The sequence below is a fragment of the Salmo salar genome, chromosome 17, assembly GCF_965601325.2.
Source record: "Salmo salar chromosome 17, fSalSal1, whole genome shotgun sequence".
Taxonomy (NCBI): Eukaryota; Metazoa; Chordata; class Actinopteri; order Salmoniformes; family Salmonidae; genus Salmo; species Salmo salar.
Genome location: NC_138307.1, coordinates 826330 through 845224, shown reverse-complemented (window position 1 = coordinate 845224; position 18895 = coordinate 826330).

Genomic DNA, 18895 nt, shown 5'->3' with positions numbered 1-18895 from the left:
ATGGGAACTTTGCAAGACTCTGTGCATCGGACCTTTTAGTGGTCTTCCCAGGTGGAGTTCGGCGGGAGTGACCCCAGAAGTCTCCTGCACCGCCGAGTTCAGTGCGAAGCGAAATTCAGGAAGATGCTGATCCCACCTTGTGTGCTGATCCCCCACGAATGAAGCAATCATCCCTTTAGGGTTCGGTTTACCCTCTCGATTAGGTTGGTCTGAGGATGGTAGGCTGTGGTCAGCTTGGCAACTACACCCCAGAGCTCTTTGTAGATTCCTGATATGAACTGCGGACCTCGGTCAGAGAGGATTTGGTCTGGAATCCCGAATCTGGTAAAGACCTCCCTTCGCAGAATTAGAGCAATGGCTGATGCAGTGGCTTTGTGGAGGGGAAACAAATCCACCCATGAGGTCAATTCCCAACATTTCATTTGGATGGTTCACCACGGTCTGCTGCATTTTCCCAGCAGGTCTGCCAATGTCTGGTTTGTATTTCTGGCAGACTTCACACTGCTGTACAAACTTCCGGGTATCAACCCACATGCCTGGCCAGTAAACCACCTCTTGTAGTCTTCGGTAAGTCTTACAAAGTCCAAGATGGCCACTCATGGGATTGGCATGATAAACTTGGATTATCTGGTCACTCAATGTAGAGGGAATGAAGACGCGGTAATGGGTGCTGTTTATTCCATCTCCTCTTGGAGTTTTTTGATACACTTTATCCTGAATTATGCTGAACTTATCATTGAAGCAACTCTTCGAGTCTTCTTCAGACAGACTCTTGTGGTCTGTGACAATGGTGAAGACCTTCGCCTCCAAGTAGTAGCTCCATTTCTCCAAAGCCCAGACCACAGCAAGGCACTCCCTTTCAGTCGTTGAATAATTCCTCCCGGATGAATTAAGGGTGCGACTTGCATAGGCAAGAATTTCTTCTGTTCCAAGTCCTGTTTGTTGAGCCAAGACTGCTCCAAGTCCTGTTTGACTTGCATCCATGTACACAATGAAATGAGCATTCAGGTTAGGATGTTCAAGCACTGGAGGAGTAATGAGACTGTTTTTGAGTGCTTCAAATGCACTTTGGCATGCAGGGGTCCATTGGAATTTCATTCCCTTCTTCTTAAGGTGGTTGAGGGGTTCGGCAACCTTTGAAAAGTCAGGCACAAACCTGTGGTACCATCCAGCCATATCCAGAAAACGCTGAACAGCCTTGAAGGATGTGGGAATTGGGAATTCCTGCACGGCTGCAACCTTGGCTGGATCTGCATGGATCCCTTCAGCATTAACCACATGACCAAGGAACTTGAGTTCTGGCAAACAGAAATGACACTTCATGTTCAAGGTCAAACCAGCAGCCTTTAGTCTGTCGAAGACGGACTGTATGTCTTGCAGATGATCCGCGACAGAGGAGGAGTAGATTATGATGTCATCCAGATACACAAGACAATTTCTACCCCTCAGATCTCCCAGGACAGTCTCCATCAACCTTTGGAAGGTTGCTGGAGCATTCTTCAAACCAAAAGGCATAACTTTGAAGGAGTACAAACCAGCAGGGGTGACAAAGGCAGTCTTGTCCTGACTAACAGGATCCATTGCCACCTGCCTATAGCCACTGTTCAGATCCAGATTACTAAAGATGGATGGTCCTGCCAGAGATTCCAGTATGTCATTTATGTTTGGTAGAGGGTAGGCATCGCTTTCTGTTATGGCATTCGGCTTCCTGTAGTCCACACAGAATCGATATCCACCATCTTTCTTTGGAATCAGGACCACCGGAGAAGCCCATCCGGAAAAAGAAGGTTCCACAATTCCATTCTCCAACATGCTTTTGAGCTGTTCATTGAGAATTGTCTGTTTCGCGGGGGACAGAGAGCTGAAAGAGCTGTCTTTATTTCCTCCTTCCTTACTGCTGATGCGCTATTAAAGTGGAAGCGCACGGTGAAGGCTCTGCGGGATTTCACCACAAACTTACATTTGTAAACGTTTGTTCTGGAGAATAAATAAATTAGTAATAGTGATTAAAGAAACAAGCAGGTAATGACTGTAAATGGAGTCTCCTGCACCGCATTTCCCTGCACCGCATGGTTTTACACACAGAAATACATGTACTAGAAGGGACAAAGTCCATCAGACCACAGCAATTTGACTTGACCACTTAGAGATGTTTTGGAACATTTTAGCCACAAGTTCTGAAATTAGCGTTGCGCTCACGAGCCAAAAGTGATCCCTGAAAATTGCGTTCTTCACATACACTACAAAAGTATGTGGACACGTGCTCGAACATCTCATTCCAAAGTCATAGGCGTTAATATGGAGTTGGTCCCCCTTTGCTATAACAGCCTTCATTCTTCTGGGAAGGCTTTCCACTAGATGTTGGGACTTGCTTCCATTCAGCCATGCATTCGGGCAGGTAGCGTTTTCCTGGCGTTCGTTGGACCGCCAGATGGTAAAGCGTGATTCATCACTCCAGAGAATGTGTTTCCAATGGCGGCGAGCTTTACATCACTCCACCCGACACTTGGCATTGCGCATGTGATCTTAGGCTTGTGTGCGACTGCTCGGCCATGGAAACCCATTTCATTAAGCTCCCAACGAACAGTTCTTGTGCTGACGTTGCTTCCAGAGGCAGTTTGAAACTCAATAGTGAGTGTTGCAAAGACTATTTTTACTCGCTATGCGCTTCAGCACTTGTTAGTCCCGTTCTGTAAGCTTGTGTGGTCTACCACTTTGCGTCTGAGCCGTTGTTGCTCCTAGACATTTCCACTTCACAATAACAACACTTACAGTTGACCGTGGCAGCTCTAGAAAGGCAGAAATTTGTTGGAAAGGTGGCATCCTATGACGGTTTCAACGCCACGTTGAAAGTCAATGAACTCTTCAGTAAGGACATTCAATTGCCAATGTTTGTGGCTGAAATAGCTGAATCCACTAATTTGAAGGCGTGTCCACATACTTCTGTACATATAGTGTATGTGATAATAGCACGTTTCTAAGTGTTTACAATGCATCAACCAATAAGCATGCAATGCCTACTCGTCATTGGAAACACTTATCTTCCTATCTTTTCCACAAAACCTAGAAACGTGCCATTTTCACATATGGATGTTAGGGTTTAGTTTATTAGGATCCCCATTAGCTACTGCACATGCAGAAGATACTCTTCCTGGGGTCCACATAAAACATACAAATACTGTACATGACAAAGTACAGAACAGTAATAGACAAGAACAAATTCAAAATAAAAATAAGAGTTATATATAGGAAAGACAGAAAACAAAAATACTATTTACACATTCATATTCATATATACAGTACAGTTGAAGTAGATCTTTAGAAAGAGGAGAGGCGCTGTGATGCAAGATGTTTTATCTTTTTTTTTTTAGCTAAACTTGCTTTTTGTCTGTGTAACCTATGGTGAGCGACAAAGTAAATCTGTTTTTGGTTTGGGTACCGTAAAAAAAACACATAGTGGCGTGTCTGCTGGTCTATGTATGTCTGTTTGAAGTGTATCATATAGATTATACATAGTTATGCATTTTCAACACACAAATGTTTCTTAAAGATGAGATGTAGTCAATTTCTCCACAACCATGAACGACTCAAGCATATTGTTACTTCAGTGTGTGCAGTTAAGGGCAAGGCGTGCTGCTTTGTTTTGAGCCAGCTGCAACTTTGCTAGGTCTTTCTTTGCTGCACCAGACCATATTACCGGTCAGTAATCAATATGGGACAAGAGCAAAGCCTGAACAACTAGTACAGTTTATCTTTGTGTCAAAAACATATATTTTATAACAGACCTACCTCTCCCCATCTTCACAACAACTTTGTCAATGTGACTTGACCATAACTGACTATCCAATGTTACTCCTAGGAGTTCAGTTTTTTAATTTCAACAACAAAGGTCACACCCTTTATGCACAACTGCAGTTTAGGTCTTGTTACGTTCCCCAGCAAGAAAACCAATAATGTTACTCAAACAGAAGGGGAAACTAACAAAGAGCCACTGACAACTAAAACAAAACAGGTTGGGTTTTAGAAGGGGTTTCGAAAGACACCATGGGGGTGTCCACTGAAAGTAGCATAACAACAACTGGGACCTAAAAGACACCCACCATGAGCACCCACTAAATTTACCCACTAAGAGGCAAACAAAATAAAAACCTACACCAAACTTAAAGACAAGAAGCAAACCAAAAAGTGTAGCAAAACAAAAACAGGGATGATCAGATAAAGGATTGTCTTTCTTGAAATCAAATAGGGAGAGCCAACTAAAGGAGTTTGTATTTTATTAGAGATACCCATTAGCGGCTGCCTTGACTCCTTTAGTTGGCCAAGGCAGCAGCTACTCTTCCTGGGGTCCAAACACATCAAGATGCTTACAGTATAACATTGCTACACCACTACATATCCACAATGTACATGTCTGTGTCCCTTCACAGTCCACACTGTTCCTTAAGGTGTTAACCCTCCACATCTCTCAAGACAACTGGAGCACTGGGCCAGCCACTCTTAAATATCACCTGGGCTAGCACAGGTGAAACAACTAGCGAGATGGACAAGCCAGCACAGATGCTGCACATACTGACTAACGAGGTGACCTCAGTCGGTGCACCCCACGTGCTAATGTCCAACCTCTAAATTATGAATGAAAAAAACAGCCTGTAACAGTCTAACAGAATGCTTTAAACCAAATACAATGCTTTTGGTTTTAGATGCATTTAACTTGTTATGGATAGGGGGCAGTATTTTCTCGGCCGGATAAAAAACGTACCCGATTTAATCTGGTTATTACTCCTGCCCAGAAACTAGAATATGCATATAATTAGTAGCTTTGGATAGAAAACACTCCAAAGTTTCTAAAACTGTTTGAATGGTGTCTGTGAGTATAACAGAACTCAAATGGCAGGCCAAAACCTGAGAAGATTCTGTACAGGAAGTACCCTGTCTGACCATTTCTTGGCCTTCTTTGTCATCTCTATCCATAACAGAGGATCTCTGCTGTAACGTGACACTTTCTAAGGCTCCCATAGGCTCTCAGAAGGCGCCAGAACGTTGAATTATGACTCTGCAGTTACTGGCTGAAAAACAGTAGCGCATTTGGTAAGTGGTCGATCTGAAAACAATGAGACGGGCGCGCGCGTGCACATGAAGAGTCCATTTTACTTTTTCAGTCTTTGAACGAAAACAACGACTTCCGGTCGGAATATTATCGCTATTTTACGAGAATTGATTTGAATGATTTTAAACAGCGTTTGACATGCTTCGAAGTACGGTAATGGAATATTTTGAAATTTTTTGTCACGATACGCGTCCGCGCGTCACCCTTCGTTACCCTTCGGATAGTGTCTTGAACGCACGAACAAAACGCCGCTATTTGGATATAACTATGGATTATTTGGAACCAAACCAACATTTGTTGTTGAAGTAGAAGTCCTGGGAGTGCATTCTGATGAAGAACAGCAAAGGTAATCCAATTTTTCTTATAGTAAATCTGAGTTTGGTGAGTGCTAAACTTGCTGGGTGTCACCGCGATTGCATAAAGGAGTTCTGTATCTATAATTCTTAAAATAATTGTTAGGTTTTTTTGTGAACGTTTATCGTGAGTAATTTAGTAAATTCACCAGAAGTGTTCGGTGGGAATGCTAGTTCTGAACGTCAGATGCTAATGTAAAAAGCTGGTTTTTGATATAAATATGTACTTGATTGAACAAAACATGCATGTATTGTATAACATAATGTCCTAACAGTGTCATCTGATGAAGATCATCAAAGGTTAGTGCTGCATGTAGCTGTGGTTTTGGTTTTTGTGACATTATATGCTAGCTTGAAAAATGGGTGTCTGATTATTTCTGGCTGGGTACTCTGCTGACATAATCTAATGTTTTGCTTTCGTTGTAAAGCCTTTTTGAAATCGGACAGTGTGGTTAGATAAAGGAGAGTCTTGTCTTTAAAATGGTGTAAAATAGTCATATGTTTGAAAAATTGAAGTTTTCGGATTTTCGAGGAGTTTGTATTTCGTGCCACGCCCTATCATTTATTGGAGTGGTGTTCCGCTAGCGGAACGTCTAGATGTAAGAGGTTTTAAGACCAGTTTATTGTTAATTAATTTCCCATTCTGTCACTGACTGTAATTCCGTGGTAAGTCTCAGTGAGCTCACTGACTGTAGTAGTCATTTTAGCTTCTTGTAAGACAAGTAACAAATCATTTCTAAAAATAGAGAAGAGTAACGGCCCATGTCAACTGCTCTCAGGGATACCTCACTGTGCATACTGTATCTCATGTTAAAGAAGCTCCATTGAAGAATACTCTGAGTTCTATTGGATACGTAACTCTCCAACCATGTGATGGCAGTTGATGTAAAGGCATAACAAGCCATTTTTTTTCAATAACAAATTATGATCAATAACATCAAAGGCTTAAATCTAACAATACAGCTCCAACTATCATCTTATTATCCTTTTATTTTAGCCAATCATCAGTCATCTGAGTCATTGCAGTACAAGTTGAGTGTCGTTCCCTATATGCATGCTGAAAGTCAGTAGTTAACTTGTCATTCAAAAATGTATATTTTCAATTCTCTCTGTCAGTTTACTACTGTAAGAACAGACAGCAAACTGATTGGGCGGTTAGAGCCAGCAAAGGGGGCTTTACTATTTTTAGGTAGTGGAATTACTTTAACTTCTCTAGGGCCAGTGGGACGATTTCGTCCCACCTACGTAACAGCCAGTGGAATCCCGTGGCGCGTTATTCAAATACCTTAGAAATGCTATTACTTCAATTTCTCAAACATATGACTATTTTACACCATTTTAAAGACAAGACTCTTGTTAATCTAACCACACTGTCCGATTTCAAAAAGGCTTTACAACGAAAGCAAAACATTAGATTATGTCAGCAGAGTACCCAGCCAGAAATAATCAGACACCCATTTTTCAAGCTAGCATATAATGTCACATAAACCCAAACCACAGCTAAATGCAGCACTAACCTTTGATGATCTTCATCAGATGACACTTCTAGGACATTATGTTATACAATACATGCATGTTTTGTTCAATCAAGTTCATATTTATATCAAAAACCAGCTTTTTACATTAGCATGTGACGTTCAGAACTAGCATACCCCCCGCAAACTTCCGGTGAATTTACTAAATTACTCACGATAAACGTTCACAAAAAGCATAACAATTATTTTCAGAATTATAGATACAGAACTCCTCTATGCACTCGCTATGTCCGATTTTAAAATAGCTTTTCGGTGAAAGCACATTTTGCAATATTCTAAGTAGATAGCCCGGCATCACAGGGCTAGCTATTTACACACCCACCAAGTTTAGCCCTCACCAAAGTCACATTTACTATAAGAAAAATGTTATTACCTTTGCTGTTCTCCGTCAGAATGCACAAAACAAGATTTTAAAAATAAACGTGGATTTTGGTAAAGCAGTGATGACCGTAACAACGGAACCTGGCCCCGGTTGAAACATGGAAAAAAGACCCAGTATAAAGCAACAATATACGATGCACCAAAAAAACGGTTTCTATGTGTGTGTAGAACCCAAGTACCGCCCGCAACTGCACTGAAAGATCAAGTGATGATGTCTAATGGACAGCACTGGGGGTATCAGTTTGATTACCCGGCCCGTAGAGTGAAACTCTATACCGTAGCCGAAGGTGGAGAATATACAGACCAGACTTTTGCAGTGGACTATGGGGCTGAAGACTGGTCGGTTTTTCGCAAGGTTTTGTGTCCCGAACTGAGAGTTATCACCAAGGGGTATAGCTTGTTCACGGGCTACGAGGCCCGTTGAGAAGGTACCCCAGACTCCTCAGGAAGAGTATTTCACAGGGTGAAAATACAGAGAAAGAGTGGACTTCCATGTGGATGCGTGGAGTTCTATATCAGCAACGAGGAAACCCGCAACCAAAACATTCGTGATGGTGGCCTGACTGGGGATTTCAGGTTGCACATGCTTATTCCTTTTAAAAGTTGGGATCTAATGGAATTGAGCATGTTAGAGTTGTTGGACGTTCTTTTTGTACAGAGCCAACAGTGGCAGAGCATTGTTCGGCTAAGGAAGTGCATAATATATACGAATCCTGAGGATTATGATTCAAAGGAACCCCAAGAAGGGTCATCCTCAGAAGGGTCAGCCCCCGAAGAAAACTAAGTACGCGGCTGCGTTAACCACGCCCTGAACCCCCAAAGGCCTGGTTCTACAATAAAAGGAGGTCCCTTAAAGCCTCCAGTTCTTCATTTCAGCATGTACCATGGATATTCCTACAACATACCTGGACTCTGATACGTCATGGGGGCCAGACCCTAAGGACTGTATGCCTCGCAGCCAACCATTCTACTCCCCCCAGCCAAGACCCCCGACACCCCCTATATGTACACAGCCTGAGGATGTGTTTGATGGGGTGGTCAGTACTATTTTTGTGGACACCATCAAGGCCTCTGTAGCCACACTTTTAAAGGTGGTGATTGGAGAGTATATACGTGAAAAATGCATCGGTTGTGAGATCAATCACCCCAGCCAGCGCCGGCATCCGTGTTTATACAAGCCCCCAAGATACTACTTCTTCAACCATTTTGAGGAGCTGGTGAAAAGACTGTGGTCCTGCAGGTTTATACCTGCGCTGGTCAGAGCCCTGGAGTCTATGGGTCTTGTGCCGTCTATTCCCAGAGTTTACGGGGTAACCGAGGTTTTCCTACATGAACCGAAGGAGGCGACCTACATCCACGAGAAACTCAAAGAAATCCGACACACCCTGGTGGACGACAACAAATACCGGGAAGCTGTGGTGGAGGATGTGATGACTTTCTGGCTCAACAAAACCCCAGAGACCGAGTGATAATACCTATTTGTTATTTAGATGTAAAGCAATGGGGAACTATATACATACGTTGTTAGAGAGAATAAATACGTTTTTTCTTTTGAGAGAACTTACAAATGCATCAAATTATTGAAAATAAAGTGAACAATGTATCGTTCTGCACAACCCATAATACATGGGCTAATGTAGAGCGTGTGCTAAAAATGGAGCAAATCATGAATCATGTACGACATACGGGCGAGAGTATGCAATGGACACAACTGGTCTCCCGTCTTGTGGATGATTCTGAAGAACTAGAAACAAACTTGTCTAAGATTTTACTTTATTTGTTTGAAACACAGTTTAATTGTAACATGTATCCTATTTGTTGTTTATATATTTATATAGCTGATGTGTGTGTTTTAAAAATTCAGCGACACAAGCCTGTAAATCTAAACCAAATATACAGGGTGTTGCATGCTGGGATTGTTGAGAAAACGGGGACAAGTATCCTGCAACGAATCGTAAATTGTCTGTATATGTAATACATGATGTTTGCAAAAATTTAAATACAAAAATTAAACTGAAATGTTGTCGCTATTTGAAAGTGGCTTATTAACGTTATTGTACCTCAGAGAGGCAGGAAGGATGGCGGAGCAGATGTTGAAAAACGTGTATTACACCCCCTCTAACCCTGGGTCTTATGGGGGTAAGGAGCGTTTACAGAGAGCTATAGCCGAAGGAACAGGTAGCCGGTTAGGCGTTGCTCAAGTGGATGATTGGTTAGCCGCGCAGGATGCTTATACTCTGCATAAACCTGTACGAAAACAATTTCCAAGAAATAGAGTTTTTCCTACTCATCCCTTGTCCCAGTTTCAGGCGGATCTATGTGACATGCAGGCCCATGCAGATAAAAATGATGGAAATCGATACATGCTAACGGTTATAGATATTTTCTCTAAAATGGCCTTTGTAAGGGTCTTAAGAAATAAGAGTGGGGCAGAGGTGACCAGGGCCTTTGGCACTATCTTGAAGGAAGGAGGAGTCCCCAAGAAAGTGCAGACTGATGGCAGAAAATAATTTTTTAATAATACTTTTCAGAAACTCATGAAGCACAATATAGTACATTTTGCCACAGGCTCGGATTTGAAAGCTTCAGTTGTTGAACGCTTTAAACAGCGGTTGACATGCTTCGAAGTACGGTAATGGAATATTTAGACATTTTTTGTCACGAATTGCGCCATGCGCACGACCCTTCTTTACCATTCGGATAGTGTCTGGGACGCACGAACAAAACGCCACTATTCGGATATAACGATGGATTATTTTGGACCAAACCAACATTTGTTATTGAAGTAGCAGTCCTGGGAGTGCATTCTGACGAAGACAACAAAAGGTAATCAAACTTTTATAATAGTAAATCTGATATTGGTGAGTGCTATACTTGCCGGGTGTCTAAATAGCTAGCCCGTGATGGCTGGGCTATGTACTTAGAATATTGCAAAATGTGCTTTCACCAAAAAGCTATTTTAAAAATCGGACATATCGAGTGCATAGAGGAGTTCTGTATCTATAATTCTTAAAATAATTGTTATGCTTTTTGTGAACGTTTATCGTGAGTAATTTAGTAAATTGTTAGCAAATTCCCCGGAAGTTTGCGGGGGGTATGCTAGTTCTGAACGTCACATGCTAATGTAAAAAGCTGTTTTTTGATATAAATATGAACTTGATTGAACAAAACATGTATGTATTGTATAACATAATGTCCTAGGTGTGTCATCTGATGAAGATCAAAGGATAGTGCTGCATTTAGCTCTCTTCTGGGTTTTTGTGACATTATATGCTAGCTTGAAAAATGGGTGTCTGATTATTTCTGGCTTGGTACTCTGCTGACATAATCTAATGTTTTGCTTTCGCTGTAAAGCCTTTTTGAAATCGGACAGTGTGGTTAGATAAAGGAGCGTCTTGTCTTTAAAATGCTGTGAAATAGTCATATGTTTGAAAAATTGAAGTTTTTGTATTTTTGAGGAATTTGTAATTCGCGCCACGCCTATCATTGGATATTTGAGCAGCTGTTCCGCTAGCGGAACGTCTAGATGTAAGAGGTTAACCTGTTAGGGCTAGGGGGCAGTATTTGCACGGCTGGATAAAAAAAATGTACCCGATTTAATCTGGTTACTAATCCTACCCAGTAACTAGAATATGCATATACTTATTATATATGGATAGAAAACACTCTAAAGTTTCTAAAACTGTTTGAATGGTGTCTGTGAGTATAACAGAACTCATTTGGCAGGCAAAACCCTGAGACATTTTCTGACAGGAAGTGGATACCTGATGTGTTGTATTACCTTTAAACCTATGCCATTGAAAAACACAGGGGCTGAGGAATATTTTGGCACTTCCTATTGCTTCCACTAGATGTCACCAGCCTTTACAAAGTGTTTTGAGTCTTCTGGAGGGAGATCTGACCGAACAAGAGCCATGGAACGATGATGGCCCATTAGACACCTGGCGCGCGAGTTCATGTTGGGTACCCTCGTTCCAATACGTTATAAAAGAGTATGCATTCGTCCACCTTGAATATTATTCATGTTCTGGTTAAAAAAGGCCCTAATGATTTATGCTATACAACGTTTGACATGTTTGAACGAACGTAAATATATTTTTTCCCCTCGTTCATGAAGTGAAGTCCGGCGGGCTTAGATCATGTGCTAACAAGACGGAGATTTTTGGACATAAATGATGAGCTTTTTTGAACAAAACTACATTCGTTATGGACCTGTGATACCTGGAAGTGACATCTGATGAAGAGAATCAAAGGTAATAGATTATTTACATAGTATTTTCGATTTTAGATCTCCCCAACATGACGACTAGTCTGTATCGCAACGCATATTTTTCTGGGCGCAGTGCTCAGATTATTGCAAAGTGTGATTTCCCAGTAAGGTTATTTTTAAATCTGGCAAGTTGATTGCGTTCAAGAGATGTAAATCTATAATTCTTTAAATGACAATATAATATTTTACCAATGTTTTCTAATTTTAATTATTTAATTTGTGATGCTGACTTGACTGCCGGTTATTGGAGGGAAACGATTTCCTCAACATCAATGCCATAGTAAAACGCTGTTTTTGGATATAAATATGAACTTGATAGAACTAAAAATGCATGCATTGTCTAACATAATGTCCTAGGAGTGTCATCTGATGGAGATTGTAAAAGGTTAGTGCATCATTTTAGCTGGTTTTATGGTTTTGGTGACCCTGTCTTTGAATTGACAAAACATTACACACAACTCTTGTAAATGTACTATCCTAACATACTCTAAATGTATGCTTTCGCCGTAAAACCTTTTTGAAATCGTAAAACGTGGTTAGATTAAGGAGATGTTTATCTTTCAAAGGGTGTAAAATAGTTGTATGTTTGAAAAATTTGAATTTTGACATTTATTTGGATTCAAATTTGCCGCTCTTGAAATGCACCTGCTGTTGATGGAGTGCACCACGGGGGGGACGCCTGCGTCCCACCTAGCCCATAGAGGTTAAAATCAGCGGCTAAAAATATAGTAAGTGAGGTTGTAGCCAATGCTATGACCAGAAGGGCTTCACCAGATGCCGAGCATCAAGAAGGCTCGGGGCTTATGATGTTTTCTCGAAGACCAAAAAAGTGACCTCCGGGTATAAGACGCAGGCCAGCCCCTAAAAAGCAGAGGTTAACCGTTAAAAGAAACTCAGTAAGTCAAAGACGTGGTAAAGTGAGGAGGTCTGGACCTAAAACGCCATAAAGAATACTTGGAAGTATTTTCTAAAAGAACCAAGAAACATGGCTCTTTTACACCGCATGTCCTCTGAAGCTATAAAGACAGAGCTCGATCTTTTCACGGCCCCCTTAACCCAACATTCAATAGACAGGTCCTGTTATGTGGAGATAGCCCCACTCTCTGCCATTACCGACAACGGTCCTATAGAATTTTTCATACCAGGCCACGGTGACAACTATCTGGACCTCAACAACACCTTGGTGCATTTATGTCTAAAAGTGACCAAAAGAGATGGTACTAATATTGCAAACGATGCCAAAGTGAGTCTCATTAATTACCCCTTGGCCACCATCTTCTCCCAAGTGGATGTGACTTTGGGTGAACGCCTAATCAGTCAAAGCAGTGCCACATACCCCTATAGGGCCATCATGGAGTGTTTACTCAACTACTCCGAAGACACTCTCAAGACACAATTCAGCGCCGGGCTGTTTAGCAAGGATACTGCAGGAGTCTCTATGGAATCGATAGATCCTTCCACCGGTGGAAACGAAGGACTGGAGGCACGCGCTCGCTACTGTGCCGAATCTCGAGAGTTTCATCAAATAGGGCCTATACACTCTGACATTTTCTTTCAAGAACGTTTACTCTTAAATTCGGTTGATTTAAGACTCAAATTAACCAGGGCCAAGGATGAGTTTTGTCTGATGTCTGCCCAAGATGACTTTAGTTTAAAAGTGTTGGGGGCAACGCTTTTTATTAAAAAAGTGTCTGTATCTCCGGCAGTTCATCTGGGTCACACACAGGCTTTGATGAAAGGAAATGCCCTTTACCCTCTCCAAAGAATTACCATGAAAACCTTTAGCATACCTGTGGGCAGTAGAATCTGCAGTCAAGAAAACCTTTTTCTAGGCCCTTTACCCCGCTTCGTGGTTATAGGTTTGGTTGATCACGCCTCTAATACGGGCAGCTAACATAATTTTCAACACTTCAATGCAGAGTATGTAGCTCTCTGTCAGGACGGACGTCAGGTCCCTGCTAAGGCTTTCCACCCGCAATTTAATAACAACATATCTGTGCGAGAATTTTGCAATCTATTCCTGGCTACCGGGAGGCATCTAAAAGATCTCTCTTTACCTATTGACAGAAATGATTTTGCAGAGGGTTACACATTGTATGCTTTCAATTTATCCCCTGATGATAACACCGCAGGAAATCTGTCTGTGGTGTCCCAAGGTAACCTCAGGCTGGAAATGCGTTTCCGTACACCTTTAGCCTGTACAGTTAGCATGATTGTTTATGCGAGCTCTGATTCAATCTTGGAAGTGAATGCCCGAAGACAGGTCTTAGTGGATTATTATTAACCTCTATGGGCTAGGTGGGACGCAAGCGTCCCACCCGTGGTGCACTCCATCAACAGCAGGTGCATTTCAAGAGCGGCAAATTTGAATCCAAATAAATGTCAAAATTCAAATTTTTCAAACATACAACTATTTTACACCCTTTGAAAGATAAACATCTCCTTAATCTAACCACGTTTTACGATTTCAAAAAGGTTTTACGGCGAAAGCATAAATTTAGAGTATGTTAGGACAGTACATTTACAAGAGTTGTGTGTAATGTTGTGCCAATTCAAAGACAGGCGTCACCAAACCATAAAATCAGCTAAAATTATGCACTAACCTTTTACAATCTCCAACAGATGACACTCCTAGGACATTGTGTTAGACAATGCATGCATTTTTAGTTCTATCAAGTTCATATTTATATCCAAAAACAGCGTTTTACTGTGGCGTTGATGTTCAGGAAATCGTTTCCCTCCAATAACCGGCATTCAAGTCAGCACCACAAATTAAATAATTAAAATTAGAAAACATTGGTAAAATATTATATTGTCATTTAAAGAATTATAGATTTACATCTCTTGAACGCAATCAACTTGCCAGATTTAAAAATAACCTTACTGGGAAATCACACTTTGCAATAATCTGAGCACTGCGCCCAGAAAAATACGCGTTGCGATACAGACTAGCCGCCATGTTGGGGAGATCTAAAATCGAAAATACTATGTAAATAATCCATTACCTTTGATTCTCTTCATCAGATGTCACTTCCAGGTATCACAGGTCCATAACGAATGTAGTTTTGTTCAAAAAAGCTCATAATTTATGTCCAAAAATCTCCGTGTTGTTAGCACATGATCTAAGCCCGCCGGACTTCACTTCATGAACGAGGGGAAAAAATATATTTACGTTCGTTCAAACATGTCAAACGTTGTATAGCATAAATCATTAGGGCCTTTTTTAACCAGAACATGAATAATATTCAAGGTGGACGAATGCATTCTCTTTTATAACGTATTGGAACGAGGGTACCCAACATGAACTCGCGCGCCAGGTGTCTAATGGGCCATCATCGTTCCATGGCTCTTGTTCGGTCAGATCTCCCTCCAGAAGACTCAAAACACTTTGTAAAGGCTGGTGACATTTAGTGGAAGCAATAGGAAGTGCCAAAATATTCCTCAGCCCCTGTGTTTTTCAATGGCATAGGTTTAAAGGTAATACAACACATCAGGTATCCACTTCCTGTCAGAAAATGTCTCAGGGTTTTGCCTGCCAAATGAGTTCTGTTATACTCACAGACACCATTCAAACAGTTTTAGAAACTTTAGGGTGTTTTCTATCCATATATAATAAGTATATGCATATTCTAGTTACTGGGTAGGATTAGTAACCAGATTAAATCGGGTACATTTTTTTATCCAGCCGTGCAAATACTGCCCCCTAGCCCTAACAGGTTAAGGATCATTGAGCAAAGACATGAATACCCAAGAGTTGGAGGGGCTCATGACCCGCTTGATTGGAAAACAATTTTATGGAGTGTTGGCTTGTGATGAATTACCTATTGAGAAATGGCCTGAGCGGCCGGCCATGTTTATTGTCAATACCCATCCTAAACACATGCCGAGTGAACACTGGCTAGCTGTGACACTAGAAGATGAAGGAGGAAGAAAAATCTCAATTTTTTTTTTCTACGGCTTTCCCCCCGGTTTTTCACATTTTCCCAAATCTATTAAAGATTTTTTGACCAAAAACGGATCAAAGATCTACTACAGCATCAAACAAGTGCAAGATAACCTTTCCACTACATGTGGTCAACACTGTGTATTCTACCTGTGTCAAAGAGCCTGTGGAGTTTCTTTTCAAGATGTTATGGTTCTTTATAATGATGATTTAAGAAGTAATGATGCCGTTGTAGATTTTTTTGTTAGAAAATATCAAAAGTGTTCAAATATGTGTCCTTTAAGACCGTGTAATCAAGGCGTATGCTCACGTCAAATGTTTCAAGAATGCCACAAATGTTAAATTGCTTAATTTTTTGAATAAACTTTATTGAATTTAATCATAGTCGTTCAAAAGTCATTCAAAAGTCTAACCACCCTGAGAGATCGGGATTAGGAAAAGGTCCGGAGGGCTAAATTAGGCTAAATGAGTCATCATCATCCCCTTCATAGGGGGGAGGGTTTGTTGGGGCATCTTTAGGGGTGCTGTAGCTCGGTGAAGGGTTTTGTTTTAAAGCTTGAATCTGTTGACGAAGCTTATGGTTAGGTACCCCCCGAGAGGGGAATGTTGAGGATTGCCAGGGCCTTAAGAAACTGACGCCACCCTGGTGGTCTTCTGTCATCAGCAACCTTGTGGGCTGCCGTGGTACTTTTAAGCAAGTCAAGCATATGGGAACCCTTGACAACAGCGCCCTGAAGGATAAACTCTCCTTTGTCATTCCAAGTAGCGGTCCCCTTTGAGTCTTTTAGCTTGTTCTTAATGTATCTAGCATTCTTCCTGTTACGTGCCGGAACATGTGTCAACATGTCATGCATAACATTATCTTCAACAGGCATTTGATCTTCAGCCGGTAAGATCGCATGTACAGGCATTACAGGGGCATGGCTCTCTCTAGGCGCGTCATCTTTTAAAGGTTCAGGTAGGGAAAGTGTTAACCTCTCTGGGCTAGGCGGGACGAATTCGTCCCACCTACGTAACAGCCACTTGAAGCCTGTGGCGCGATTTTCAAAACCTTAAAAATCCTATTACTTAAATTTCTCAAACATATGACTATTTTACAGCTATTTAAAGACAAGACTCTCGTTAATCTAACCACACTGTCCGATTTCAAAAAGGCAGAGTACCAAGCCAGAAATAATCAGACACCCATTTTTCAAGCTAGCATATAATGTCACAAAAACCCAGAAGACAGCTAAATGCAGCACTCACCTTTGATGATCTTCATCAGATGACAACCCTAGGACATTATGTTATACAATACATGCATGTATTGTTCAATCAAGTTCATATTTATATCAAAAACCAGCTTTTTACATTAGCATGTGACGTTCAGAACTAGCATACCCCCCGCAAACTTCCGGGGAATTCGCTAACATTTTACTAAATTACTCACGATAAACGTTCACAAAAAGCATAACAATTATTTTAAGAATTATAGATACAGACCTCCTCTATGCACTCGATATGTCCGATTTTAAAATAGCTTTTTGGTGAAAGCACATTTTGCAATATTCTAAGTACATAGACCAGGCATCACGGGCTAGCTATTTAGACACCCGGCAAGTTTAGCACTCACCATAATCATATTTACTATTATAAAAGTTTGATTACCTTTTGTTGTCTTCGTCAGAATGCACTCCCAGGACTGCTACTTCAATAACAAATGTTGGTTTGGTCCAAAATAATCCATCGTTATATCCGAATAGCGGCGTTTTGTTCGTGCGTTCCAGACACTATCCGAAATGGTAAAGAAGGGTCGCGCGCATGGCGCAATTCGTGACAAAAAAATTCTAAATATTCCATTACCGTACTTCGAAGCATGTCAACCGCTGTTTAAAATCAATTTTTATGCAATTTTTCTCGTAGAAAAGCGATAATATTCCGACCGGGAATCTCCTTTTCGGCAAACAGAGGAAAAAATCACAAAGGCGGGGGCGGTCAGGTCACGCGCCTAAGCCCAGAGTCCCTTGATCGGCCACTTGAGAAAGGCGATAATGTGTTTCAGCCTGGGGCTGGGATGACGACATTCAGGTTTTTCCCGGGCTCTGAGCGCCTATGGACGACGTAGGAAGTGTCACGTTAGAGCAGAGATCCTTAGTAAAAGATAGAGATGGAAAAGAAGTTCAAGAAATGGTCAGACAGGCCACTTCCTGTAAAGGAATCTCTCAGGTTTTGACCTGCCATTTGAGTTCTGTTATACTCACAGACACCATTCAAACAGTTTTAGAAACTTTAGGGTGTTTTCTATCCATATGTAATAAGTATATGCATATTCTAGTTACTGGGTAGGAGTGGTAACCAGATTAAATCGGGTATGTTTTTTATCCAGCCGTGTCAATACTGCCCCCTAGCCCTAACAGGTTAAATGGTTGGTATCTCTCTCACCTTGTTTTACCAAGGCCAAATACATTTGCAAGAGGTTTGTGTATTTTTTAACCTTATCATAGGGGTTCAATCCTTTTCGGTTCAAAATATCCTTCATGGCCGTATCCAAATAATTTTCCGCTGTTTGTCTGATATTTTCAGGACCCTGCATTTGTTTTTTAAGTCTATCCAACTCTTGTTGAAGTATATTTTATTTGCCATCACACTCTGTGTTCAACCCCCATGCCTGGCAGCAATAAGGCTGTTGATGAAGGGCACCGCTATAGTTAGCAACGGCAGAAGAAAACCCCCAGACTGTTGTAGGCTATGTCTTTTCTTTCGAAGACTGGCTCTTTTATTGGCAAAGAGTTTGATCGCGGTCTTTTGTCTCTTTAATTTTTTTAATTGGGTCAGGGTGAGTGGAATGCGCCCTTTGAGAAGATTCAAAGCAATCTCACATAGGGATAATATGAGATCTGAAGAACCGTGATCCAAGATGGCCTTCCGTTCTTTAGCTGTAGCCCCAACTAGGCTTCTCAAGAGGGGCAGGTTTCTTTTTAAACGCAGAGACATAGCGGTTACTTTTTAGGAATATACGCAGCCGGCCACTCCCACGGAAACAGGCCTGTTCGGAGCCTCAGGTGTTCTGGAGTATTTGCTTTTAACCTTTCAGGGACGCCTCACCAATATCCAATGGTAGAGCATGGCGTGAAATACAAATACCTTAAAAATGCTATAACTTCAATTTCTCAAACATATGACTATTTTACACCATTTTAAAGACAAGACTCTCGTTAATCTAACCACATTGTCTGATTTCAAAAAGGCTTTACAGCGAAAGCAAAACATTAGATTATGTCAGGAGAGTACCCTGCCAAAAATAATCACACAGCCATTTTCAAA